We start from the raw sequence: 13,064 nt of genomic DNA, 5'->3' as shown, positions 1-13,064 counted from the left end.
GCCCACCGTTAACCAGTTAGCAAGTGACCGAGACAGAATTTGAACCCAGATCTTGTCCACTCCAAGCCCAACACTCTATCTACTATCTGCTATGCCAGGGGTATTTCAGCTCTTTGTGAGTTCAAACCCTGTGGAGCCATACCCAGTCAGGGAGCTAGAAAAAACTGGAGGGATTTTAGTCTGTGCTTTGAGTCAAATCTTTGTTGATTTGGATTCTTTTATGGACTCTTTCAACAAGTATTAATTTAATTATAATATTATATATAATATAAATATATAAATATAATACAATAAAATAATTAATTTAATTCTGAGAAAAATTTTTTCAAACTCCTATCATATACCTGATTGCCAGCTTGGGTCCATACAAATCATATTGAGAATTATCCTTAACAAAAAGGGACAGCTAGGTGGTGCAGAAGATAGAGCACAAGCCCTGAAGTCAGGAGGACCCGAGTTCAAATCTCACCTCAGATACTTAATTCCTAGCTGTGTGATCCTGGGCAAGTCACTTAACCTCAATTGTCTCAGCCAAAAAAAAAAAGAAAAAAAAAGAAAGAAAGGAAAAAGAAAAGAAAAGAAAAGAAAAGAATTATCTTTAACACAGTTGTAAAGGAGCTAGGTAGAACTTTGATGAGCAGATTCTTTTTTTTTAATCATGTCTCTGACTTAGTCTGGGTTCAAGTAAAACACTTTGGAACAAGTCTGAGAGGGGAAGAGGTGTAATCTCCCTGCTTTCCTTTCCTATCCCCAACAACCCAACAATTACAACAAATAAGGAAATATTAGGTGATTCTAGGGCACCTTTTCCCAAATGTGGAGAATGGGCGAGACTTCCCGGAGGAGAGAAGCTCCTGAGCTTCCCGAAGGAAGATCAGGATTCCAAAAGGTGGAGACGAGGGGAAAGTAGATACGGGCAAGCTTGCAAAAATGCATAGCGCAGGGTGACGGGATGCTGAATTGGCCAATGGCGAGTGGTGCTCTTTGGCTGGAAGTCAGAATGTGTGAAGGGGATAGATGAAAGTAGAAGAAGGCTGACTGGGATCAGATGGTGGAGGCTCTTTAATACCAGGCAGAAGAGGCTGTATTTTATCATAGAGGCAACGAGGAGCCACAAAAGACTGTTGAGCACGGGAGTAATGAGTTTACACCTGTGAAGATTGTTTTGGCAATTACAAAGAGGTTAGACTAGAGATGAGAGATAAAGAGTGAAGGGAAACCTCTTTAGAAGGCTATTATAATAATCTCAGTAAGAGGCCAGGAGGAACTACAGGGCCAGTTGTATGAGTAGGAATTGTTTCAGCCTTAATAACAACAACAGCCAGAATTTATGTAATGTTTGCAAACACTCTTCTATGTTGGCTCTTCTCTTGCCTCTGACAGTAGTTGCTATTTTTATCCTCATTTTACAGATGAGGAAACTGAGGCAGAATGAAGTGAATTGACTCATGTCACATGATTAACAAGTGTCTGAAGCTAGATTTGAACTCAGGATTTCCCGATTCCAAGTTTGTGCTCTTTAAACTGTGTCATTTCGCCGGCCGGTTTGATGGCGGGAGGCTGGACTTCAGGTGAGAGAGAAAAGCAAGTTATCAAGATATGGGAGTCATCCGGAATGACTGAGATTTGGGGAGGTGATGATGGAGGTCATGATCATAGACAAGGTAGCAGAGACAGCGAGTGTAATGAGATGGAAGAAAAGTGCTTCCGGGGATACCCACACTAGGAACCTTCCACATAACGGCGCTGCAAGAACCTAAAAGGCGGCTCCTCTGCCGAGAGCTCCCTGGCGAGGTCGTCAGGTCCTTCACCATCCCATGTGCCTCCATCTGGGCTTATCAAGGTCCTCTTTAATAGGGAGCAGCCAGGACTGGACACAGTGGCCCATTTGGAAGAGCAGGAAATAGTTCGTCTACACAGTGAATCATTAAAGTGATGGAAGTCAAGGTGGCGGCTCTCCTCCTCAGCTCATCTGCTACTTCCTCATCTGCATTCCCTCCCCTGCCCCAAGACCTCAGTTTCCTCCTGGACAGGGACAGTACCTTGAACAAAGGAAGTTCTTTTATTAAACTAGAATATAGATCAAGAGCTAAGGTCCAGAGAAATCCCAGAGGCTCAGGAGGGAACTTTGCCCAAAGTCAAACAGACGTGGACAAGGACAGAGGGGTTGGACCTAGTCCTGGATTCTCCACCGCGTTCCCTTGTCTGTGACTCAGTTTACTACTTTTCCCAGCTTAGGAAATAGGATTTAAAATTGGATATCCTGTGGGAGAGCGTCTAAGACAGCCTTCTCATTTTACAGTTGAGGAAACTGAAGCTGAGATGCTTGTCCAAGGTAACAGAGGGATAGTGACTATGTTTGGGATTTGAATCTAGCTCTTCTGACCTTTAAATCGAGCAGGGTGACAGGATGCTGAATTGGCCAATGGCGAGTGGTGCCCAGCAGGCTGAATTCTGGGGCGCCCCCAGAGCCTCTCCTTGCCGAACTCCTCAAGGGCAGCTATCTCATTGGCCCAAGCATCCCCAGCTGGCATGGCACATTGCAGAACATCTCTTGCTGGGCTGTGTTGGGGTGGAAGAAACATGCATTTATTAAACACTTACTGTGTTCCAGATCCTATACTAAGCCCTTTGCAAATATCTCATTTGATTGTGTAGAATCAGGATGGTCAAGTCCATTCCATCGAGTCAGTGTAGATGGAGGGACACTGCCACCAGAATGGGAACAAGCCTTTGGGGAGTTCCTGAGAGTCATAGTAACAACTGGTGTTGATTACTTAAAAGTTTAAAAAAGAGGCCATGTGACTTTATTTAATCCCAACAACAATTACTCATTTTCTACTCATTTTATAGATAGGAAAGCTGATTCCCAAGTTCAATGATTGCATGTGGTCACCCAGCTAGCTAGCGATATTCTTAGAGCGCAGGTCTTATAATGACATTCTCCTTCTCAAGAGCTGTCCGTGGATCCCTACTGCCTTGAAGATAAAATACAAACCCTTCTGGCTGGCTTTTAAAGTCTTTCCCAATGGGAGCCTCAATTATTCTTTCATACTGATCTTGTTCCTCCCCTTCAGATACTTTAGTCCATAACCAAACTTCATCCATGACAGTTCATCTCCTGCTTCTTGGCTCTGTATAATTTGGGATTGCATAAATAATCTGCGGGAGGATTTGAACTCAGGGCCTTCAAAGTCCAAGACCAGAGGACCTTCCAGGGACCCACCCTGGGCTCTAGGTGATAGAACAAAAAGGAGTCTGTTTCTCTTTCCACTTTTAGGTTCTCTCCTTTATTCTCACAGGAGGACTCAAAGCTCCATCGGTTCATTCTCTGAGCTGCTGCTCTCACTTGGTGGGGGTGTATGGGACGTCCCCCACCCCGTACATTCTGGAGGGTTGAGGTGTTGACTGTGCACATCTCTGAATGAGGCTCCGGGCCCCGCTCGGATGCTGTGAATCCCTGGATGGGTCCCATCGCCTGGGCGGCCGCCAATCACGCACGTGCCCCTGGCTGCCCCACAATGGGCCGCTTGTCTGGACGCCGATGGGAGCCCCTGCTGCTGACTCATGGCTCTCTTTCCGGGTCATTGACTGGGCTGTCTATTAGAGAAGAGACCAGAGAGGGGCAGAGAGAACGAGAGAGAGCAGGAGGCAGCCCCAAGGTGGAGGGGAGCAGGGTCTGCGGAGCGGAGGCATCTGAGCAAGAACTCCTTCCCTCAGGCAGTAGCTGAATGGACTCCTGAGGACCTCAGTTAGTCATCCAGCAGGAGTCAGTGGGCATCCAAGGACCCCCAGGCTGAAAAAAATGGCTCTATAGGCTCCTGGGCCCGGGCTGGTCTTGGCATAAAACAGGACACAACTCACGGAGAAAGAAACCGGTAAGTGGATTTTATTTCTCTCCTTCCTCCCGTCCTGCTGTCAGCCAGAAAACCTTCCTCCATCTGGGGCCCTCCGGACCCGGGGGCTCCTGGTGCACAGCCCTGCCCTTTGAAGGACATTTTGCCAGTCTGGTGCTCCCGCCAATTGGTCGTGTGTGCCTTCTGAAGAGACTGTGATCCCAGAACCACAGGAACAGATCCAATCCCCTGATTTTACAGATAAGGAAGCAGAGGCACAGAGCTCTTAATGACTTGCCCAGGGTCAGCTAGAAAATATCTGAGGTAGAATTTGAACTCGGGTCTTCCTTCCCCTGAGGCTAGTGCTCTATTAGGTCTTGTTGCCTGTGGTGACAGACCCTCCCCACCAGATCCCCTGCATATTGAACTTGGGTATTTGCCTTCTCTGAGTCTTTTCTCCCCCCACCCCCACCCCACGCAGTCTGGACATATCATTCCTTCTGTCTAGGTGACTCCCAGTGTGCAAACTCTCTTCACCAACCCACAATGGCGTCTACTCTGAAGCTCACAGTCTCGGGGTGTTGGGGCTCCTGAGGTTCAGTTACCAGAGCCTCATTCAGTGTCAGTCGGGCTGTCAGAATCAGGGTTTGGGCCCGAACCTCCCCGAGCCTGAGCTACAACAGTGCTCACTTACACCAATAACAGAAGTGCAAGAATCAGAAGCACCGATGTTGACCTAGAGCTTAAATGGGTTAGAGAAACTGGCTCATTTGCTTTTCAGAACCACGGTGAGAGCCAGGGATCATGGGTATTGCTGTTTCCACTTTACAGATGAGAAAACTGGGGCTCAGAGAGATAACTCTGAGGAGGGGGAGCAGACAGGGTGGGCTTTAGGGTTCTGTTACACCTGGCACGTGGAAGCTCCTTTAGGTCCATGTCAGCTTTGGGGGGACAGAGGGGACTGCATGGTGTTCCCTCCATTTTGTAGCATTGGGCACTGGGACTTGCTCGGTGACTCACTCAGGGTCCTGCAGCCAGTAGGAGTCAGAAGCCTGACTTTTCTGGTTCCAGCTCCCGTGTTCTGTCTCTTGCTCAGAGGATCCCTCACAGCAAGGATGCTGTTGGAGGAACTCTCATCCTCCACCTAAAACCTTCATCTCTGTTTTTCAAACTCCGTCCCTGTTCAGATCCTGAAGTCTTTTTTTTTTTTTAAACACCAGCTCCCACCTGCCACGTGCACAAGAGTGCATGGTGGGTGGAGGAGCAGGGGAATGATTCAGCTCATGGGATTTCCCAAGTGCCTTACTCAGAGGAGCCCTCCTCCTTGCCCTCACCCCCAGGATATTACTGCCCAGGGAGCTGGGCTCATCAAAGCTGCTTCTTTTCAAGGCAAAGTAGATATTTTGACAGATAGGGAATGGCGGGGAACTTTTTTTCTTTTCTTCCTTTTTAAAAAAAAAACGAGTCTGAGGCGCTTGTGTGAGTCTGCCTTGAAACATGGCAACCATTGGCTCATCCTGAGTTAATGGAGAGAGCACATTGCAGGTGGAGGGCATTCTGGGAGAACAGCACTGAGAGCAGATGATGATTATCTCCGTAATAACCTGGCACCTGCCAGCTGGGAAAGGTGCCTTCTGATTCCCCAAGGAGCCCGCAGCAAGATGCCCTGCACCTGGCATCGGGAATCCAGCTGGGGCCGGCTCCTCCTTAGCTTCTTCCTCTCTCTCTCCATAATTCCTCTTTCTGTGGAGCTCCGGGGTTCCAAAGTGTGTTCTGCCTCTGCTTCGTGGGAGAGGCCTCCTGTTCTGTCTGTCTCATAATAATGCCCATTTATAGAATGAGAGCCAACTAAGTCTTTTTGGTCGCTCTAGCTCTCTTTTTCCTTCGGTCCTGGACTTTTTCTTGTGATAGCCCAGAGTTATATGACTTCTATCAGTCTCTTTCTCTCTGTCTCTGTCCCCCCTCTCTATTTCTTGTTTCTGTCTTTGTGACTTTGTCTCTGTCTTTTTTTGACTTTGTGTAGCACGGAGTGCTTTACAAAGTGTCCCTTGTTTGTTTCTCTGCCTCTAAAAGACATCATGTTTGTGGACCGTTCCTTTCAATCTACTTTTCCAGAAAGACACAAACTCTAGAAACAAAGTCTGGTGACTTCCAAATATCTGCTAAGCTCGGACAGTGGAGCTTGGATGAAGCTCGGGATGATGGGTCTGTAAGCAGATACCTGGGGCTGAGGCCCCGCTCTGCCATTCACTGTGAATTTGGAGCAATCAGTGCAGTTCTCCGGGCTTGTGCTTCCTCATCTGCAAAACGAGGTATTTGGGCGAGACTATCTCTAAGGTCACTTTGGCCTGGCATCTGTCATCCTAGGTTTCAATATTAGATGAGACATGGTGGTGATTGGCTGATTATCTCTGATGATTATCTCTTACCCATTCCTTCCTTCCCTCTTTTCCTCCCTTCCCTTCCCTCTCCCCTCTCTCTTCCCTTCCCTCTCCCCTCTCTCTTCCCTTCCCTTTCCCCTCTCTCTTCCCTTCCCTTCCCTCTCCCCTCTCTCTTCCACTTCTTTCTTTTCTCATTTTTTCCCTTTCTTTCTGAATTCTTTTGTTATTGTTGGGCATCAGTGAATTATTTGGTGAAAACCTCAGTGGAAAGAGTAGAGATTTTGAAAACAGTGGATCTGGGTTTCCTACTGAATCTCCCCCATAATAAACTTCAACTTCTCTTTCTTATCTTCTCTCCAGTAAAGGGAAATAAAGTAAAATTTCCACGTGACTCTGGGCCAGGCTCAGGACATGATTTCGGCCCTCCCTTGGAGCTCCCAATTCATTACCCAGGGTTTGAGCAAGAGGCAGTTGCAGGATCATTTTTCTGGCATCTTGGTAGGGCCTTGAGGAGAATAATAACCACGACTGATAATGATGATGATCATAGTGACAAACATTTAATTAACTCTTTAAGGTTTGCAAAGTGCTTTACAAATATTATCTCATTTGATCTTGAGAACAAGAGAGGTGGATACCACCCCCATTTCACAGATGAAGAAAGTGAGCAAAATGACTTGCCCAAAATAACATAGCTAGGTGCTGAGTCTGGATGTGAACACAATCTTCCTGATTCTAGACTTAATGCTCTAAGGTACAATCTCAGGACCTTTTGCTTATGAATTCTGCTTCCAGGTGCCCCTGACTTTCTCTAGGATTCTGGTCACTTGTGCTCTGTCCTCAAAATCCAAGGATGGAGATGTGTGTGGTGGGGGCAGGTTCACAATGTCCTTCTGCACTTTGATGGATCAAGGGATTTCATCAATAATACCAGGATTCCTTCTTTGCAGTCCATATATCGGTCTTTCCCAGCCTTTTTCACCCTGTGCAGTTCTTGGTGATGTCTTTCTTTCCCAAGGACTTCATGGCTTGTTGAGTGAGAGTGGCGTGACTGGGCGTGTACTTTGGGAATGGCGGTTTGGAAAATGTGAGGGTGTTGGCGACTGCCTGGAAGGCCCGTGAGGAGGATGAGACACAATGAGGGCCTGAATTCAGCCAGCCGCTTGGTCCATAAGAATTTGTTAAATGTCTGCTATGTACCAGGCACCATACTATGTGACGGGCATACAAATACAACAACAACAGCAACAGTTCCTGCTCTCAAGGATGGGGAAAATGAGAGAGAACATGAAGCTGGAAAGTCACAAAAGGAACTGCTCTCCTTGGGACAGGAGGATGAATTCTGGAGCGTCTGGGGGAGAAGGGTCCACACCCACGCTGAGAGCAGTTCCATGTTGAGCAGGCAGTTGAGGAAACTCAAACTCTAGAGTGGCAAAGTCTAGAGAAGCAGAAACAGAAACAAGAAAAAAATAACCTAATTCAGCATTGGAAGCTGTGAAATAGTAACAGGATCAGAGGAAGCCTCTGGAGTGTTGGGTCGCTCTCTCCACCCACCTTTGTGCTCATCTGTGTCTTGGAGGTTGTATTTTATACAACTTCCTGTTACTCACCATTGACCACATCTCACAGTTTATTTACTCCCACCCTGAATCTCTTCATTGCCCTTTGGGTACCCTGAAATTTTGGCTCTTCAGAGATTTTGGTCTACTAGGATTTAATTCATTTTAATTCAATTCAACAATGCCTAATATATTCAGACACTGTTCTAGAAGCTGAGTACACAAAGACAAGACCAGAATAAATAGCTCCTCTCCTCATAGAGCTTACAGGAAATTAAATAAAAATATCTAAAGAGTAATTTCCAGCCCGAGGGTAATAGTAACAATAGAACTAACGTTGTAGTTAACAATAGAACAGGAGTTCCATAGGGCACAGGGGAAGCAATGGAAATCCCCTTGCTTTATAACTTGCACAACATTGACACTTAGTAGATGATTAAACAGTCATTCTTGTAGTTAGGATCTTATATGATCGTACTATTTGCTTATAAAACTTTAATAGGTGTTGGAGGAGTTTACGCCTTGCTCCCCTGACCAAATGCTTTCTTTCTTTCTTTCTTTCTTTCTTTCTTTTTTAATAGTTTTTTATTTACAAGTTATACGTATGGGTAATTTTAACTTTTTTTCTTTCAGTAAGAAACCAGAATTGCCACAGGGCCCTGTAATCTCTGCATCTATAGGGATTCTGGAAAGATTTGGTCTGCTAGAGGCAATTATCTTTTCTCAGGCTCTCGTCAGGTATAGCTGTGACCTCAGCATGGGCCCCTCTCCCAGGGTTTTATGAAGCAATGAGAGGTAAGGGAAGGCTTGTGAATGGCTGATGCTTCCTAATAACCTAAGAAATAATTTCATCAACTCTGTGATGCTCCAGGGCCTTCTCAGTAACTCTCAGTTATCTAGTCCATTCTTTTGAACTCTTCCCCTCTTGGAGAGATGTTGAAAGCAGGTCCCCAATGGCTCTCAAAACATGTTGCCTCTGGCACAGATTCCTCCCCGACTTCATCTTCTGAATAGCTACTTCCTAAAATTAAGTGCTGGAGTCAGAGCATCCAGTGACTCGTCCCCAAAGATGGGAAAAGCTCTCTATAAAATGTCGGCTTCTCCGTCTCATTTCCCATTCATTTGTGGCCCTCCTGGCTTCCTCTACAATTGCTTCTGGGGGGATATGGCCTCGTCTGCCAGATCTCTCCAAGCCTGCGGTACCTTCCGCCACTTCTTGCGGGTGGGTATAAATCGGTCTTTTGTTAGCCAGTGCCACGATCCAGTGTCTGAAGTGAATTCTAACCTAAGTTGCCCTTGAGTTAAAAAAAATCTTTAAACAAGGACGGTGTTTGCTGGCTGAGCCAGTGTGGATAGTCCCATAGAGCTAGCATCATAATGAACTGGGTTCAAAACCTGACTCGGGCACACACCAGACTCAGTTTCCTCCTCTGTAAAACAGGCATTGGATCGCAAGACCCAATGAGAAAACGTATGTTAGCTATTATTGTGGTGAACTTTGCTGTTTAATCTTCCCTAACAAATGCGGATAATTGGATTTAAAATCAGCACCAGTTTCCCAGTGTAAGACTCCTGATCTGTCTCACCTTTTGAGCTGTTTGGATTCTAAGCTTGTGTGTATTCTTTGCCTTTCCTGCAATGGCTGCCAGCCCTGAGCTATGGCACAGTGTGAGAGCTGAATAATTGGGCTCTGAATTCAATGCAGTTGAATTTCCTCCGTATCTACAGGTCTCACAGACATCTCCTGGGGGGGGGGGGTTGTAGCCATGTGAGAGACAGGTATCTTGTGCGGGCAAATGGCCTTTGGTTGTCCCAACTTTAGGGGGCGGCTGAGTGGGAGTAGACGGCCAGCTGTTGGGCATTGGGGAAAGCTGACACAGAAGCCTGGGCTCTTAGAGCCGAAGAGAACTTTAGAGGTCATAGCAACTCGTTCGAGCCTTAGGATGACGATTGCGGCAATGACTATCAATGGCAGTGATGATGATCGTGATGCTGTTGGTCTTTTATTTTCAAAAAAGCCAAAAACAATAAAATAAAAAAAATGAAAAGGGCCGGTGATATCATGAGTGATTTCTTTGTGAACTGGATTTAAGAGACGCAAGAGTCGCACAAAGTTATCACCCGGTAGATCTTCCAGAATCACCGGAATCCGGCGACAAGACAATTGATGATGGCCCAGGATGCGGGGGATGAGCTCAGTGTCCTTGATGCCTGACCAAGCTCCGAGCACTTCACAGAGCGTGCTTCATGGTCAGTGACATACATTGTTCTCATCTGACCATTCTGTCACCATTCAGACCCCCCATGGGTCTGAGATCTGTTGGGGTACACAGGCATTCAGGGAAGACTGGCACTTCTGGCTTGAGGGCTTGCTGAGCCCTTTTCAGAGCCGCTCATCCACTTTTAGTGTCAGCTCTCACCTGTTGCTTCAAGAAATGCACGTCAGCCACACCCAGAAGCTCTCTTGGCAGATAAGCTGGACCAGGCTGAGGGAATTATAAATTTTACAAACATTATCTCATTTTTATCTTCCCTCATCTTAGAGATTAAGAGAGATTAAGTGAGTTGCCTAGGATCATACAATTACACAGAAAGAGCTATGAGATTTGAATCCCGGTCTTTCCAATCCCAAGTTTAGTACCTAGTAGCCGGGTTCTAGTCAAGGCAAGGAGGTGGCGTGGTGGTAGAACGCCAGACCTGGGGTCAGAAAGACCTCCGTTCAAATCTACCTCATACTTCCTAGCTGTGGGACTCTAAGCAAGTCACGCACCTGTTTACCTCAGTTTCTTCATCTGTAAAATGAGCTGGAGAAAGAAATGGCAACCCCCTCCAGTATCTTTGCCAAGAAAATACCACATGAGGTCAAGAATGGTCAGATACGAATACAAATTACCAAACAAGTGGGATGTTCTAGACCCTAAGCTATGCCCTGGGCACACAAAGAAACAAATCCCAGCCCTCAGAGACCTTCTACTCCATTCCCATGAATCCTGTCTTCAAATATTTGAAGGGCTGTAACCTTAAAGAAGGATTTTTTTTTTTGACCTCAAAGGACAAAATTGGGAGCCAAGAGTGGAAGCCACAAGTTTAGATTTGAAATGAGGAAACATTTCCTAGCTGGGTAGGTAGTGAGTTTTGTATTACAGGAGATATTCCAACAGATACTGTGGGGATGCTCACTTATTGGATACATGGCAGAGGGGGTCCTTTGAGAAATATTTGATGCTTGAACGACACCCTCTGAAATCCTCTCCAACTCTGGGTTCTCCAACTCTCCTACTTTTATCAGGAGAGAGGATTGATTTCTAGGGCCAATGGGCCATCAAGAGTGGTGGTGGAGAAAGTTGAACTCTCTCCCCCTGGTTCTTGTAGTCCCCGCTTTGGATTTGGAGACAAAAGACTTGGGTTCAGTTGAAGCTTGGCTCTGTCTGGCTCTTTGTGACGCTGGTCATCACTCATCTTTTCTGGGGCTGCCTCCTCATGCGTAAGTCAGGTGGTTGCACTAGAGAGATCCTGAGGTTTATTCCAGCTCTGTTTGATTTTACGGTCCCAGGATGGAAGCCGATAGCCTTGCCTGCTTATTTTCCCTTCTGATATCAGGCTTAACTGAACATTGCTCTCATTCTCATTCATTGATGTGTGCTGGACATGAACCCTGGATATCAATTTTAGCCAACTCCACCGTTTCCATGGGAGACCTATGATGTGGATCTCCATGGCAACTGAGAGAGGAGGCAGGAGAATGGCCCTCTGCTGGAAGCTGGCCTCTGTGATTTGAGTCCAAAGCTGAGTAAATGTCATCTCAAAATTGTTGTGAGTGGAGCCGAGTGGCAGGAAATAAGGCGATCAGAGAAAAGGACGGTGGCAATACACAAAATCGTCTAACTGTGGGTGCAATTGCCCTGGGACAGGATGAAGTTCACCCCACTTGAATTCTAGCCTGGACCTCCTGAGGGCTGAGGAAGAAAGGATGAGGCCATGAGACTCTGCCCTAGGGCAGCCATGACATGGAGCAGCTCAGATGATAAGAGATATATTGAGGAAGCATGCTCTTCTCTCTTGTGATAGCACCCGGGGGCATAGTTTACTGACTTGTCTGGGCGCTCCACTCAGCTGTCCATTGCCATCATATTTCTCAACCCAGCCCCTCTCCCCATTACAACCTTTCTCTGAGTCAGAATCAACAGCTTAATTATGTAATCTTCCAAGGGGCATTTGCATTTTAATAGGGACTAAATCTGGGAAGACCAAATGGAAATTTCAGCAACTAACCCAGGCAGCTCCAGGGGCTGCATGTTTTTTGTGGGTAATATCTCCCACTATTCTTTGCAGAGCAGACAAAAGCGACTGCTCCATTTTTCTCTCGTCTCCATATTTGTCTGATGCCTTCTCCTATAACTGGGATGGACCTCCCCGTCCCTCTCATCCCTCTTTCCCTCATGCCTCCTTTCAAGGTCCAATTCAATTACTCTAGGAAGTTCTTGAATTGAATTGAACATGGATTAAAGATGGTTCTTCTTCCTCATGCCCCAGTCAGACCACAATTATGGTATTGTGTCCAGTTCTGAGTCCCACATTTTGGGAAGGATGAGGAGAAGCTAGGGTGTATCCAGAGGGAGTAATTAGGAAGAGGAAGGGCATTTAGCCCCTGCCACATGTTTGAAAGAACAGGGAGAATCAAGAGGAGCAAGAGAACTTCAGTTATCTGAAGGTCTATGATAGAGGAGAGATTGAACTTGTTCTCTTTGACCTTAGAAGGAAGAACTAGTAGTTGGATAGATGGTATAAAGAAGTAAATTTAGACTTGATATAAGGGGAAAAAACTTCCTCGAATAGTAGAATTATATCTGGAACTTGCTTGCAGTTGATAATGAATAGAACACTGGGTATGGAGTCAGGAAGACATTAATCTCAGACATTTACTAGATTTATGACCCTGGGCTAATCATTAACATCCATCTGCCTTGTTATCTTTAACTATAAAAGGAGAATAAGCATGGAGGTTTTTATTTCACCTTTCAGCTGGAATTAGGAGTGAAGCAAATTCTGTCCAAGGGGTCGGGATCCATTGAGATAATTCCTTCTCTTATAATCTATTGCTTGTATTTTTTATTTAACCCAACTAAACTCCTTCCTAAGGAAATGATAGGTTTGATGGGAGAAAACTTACTCTACAAGCTAAATCATTCTCCAAGATAAGAAAAGATCTGGTGGGTGCTGGTGTGAGCAACTTGTTGGATAGATTAATGCCCACTTCTGTCCATGGTCCTGACTGCCATGGTCCTGAG

This window comes from Antechinus flavipes, chromosome 3, assembly GCF_016432865.1.
Source record: "Antechinus flavipes isolate AdamAnt ecotype Samford, QLD, Australia chromosome 3, AdamAnt_v2, whole genome shotgun sequence".
Taxonomy (NCBI): Eukaryota; Metazoa; Chordata; class Mammalia; order Dasyuromorphia; family Dasyuridae; genus Antechinus; species Antechinus flavipes.
This window is presented reverse-complemented; position numbering follows the sequence as displayed.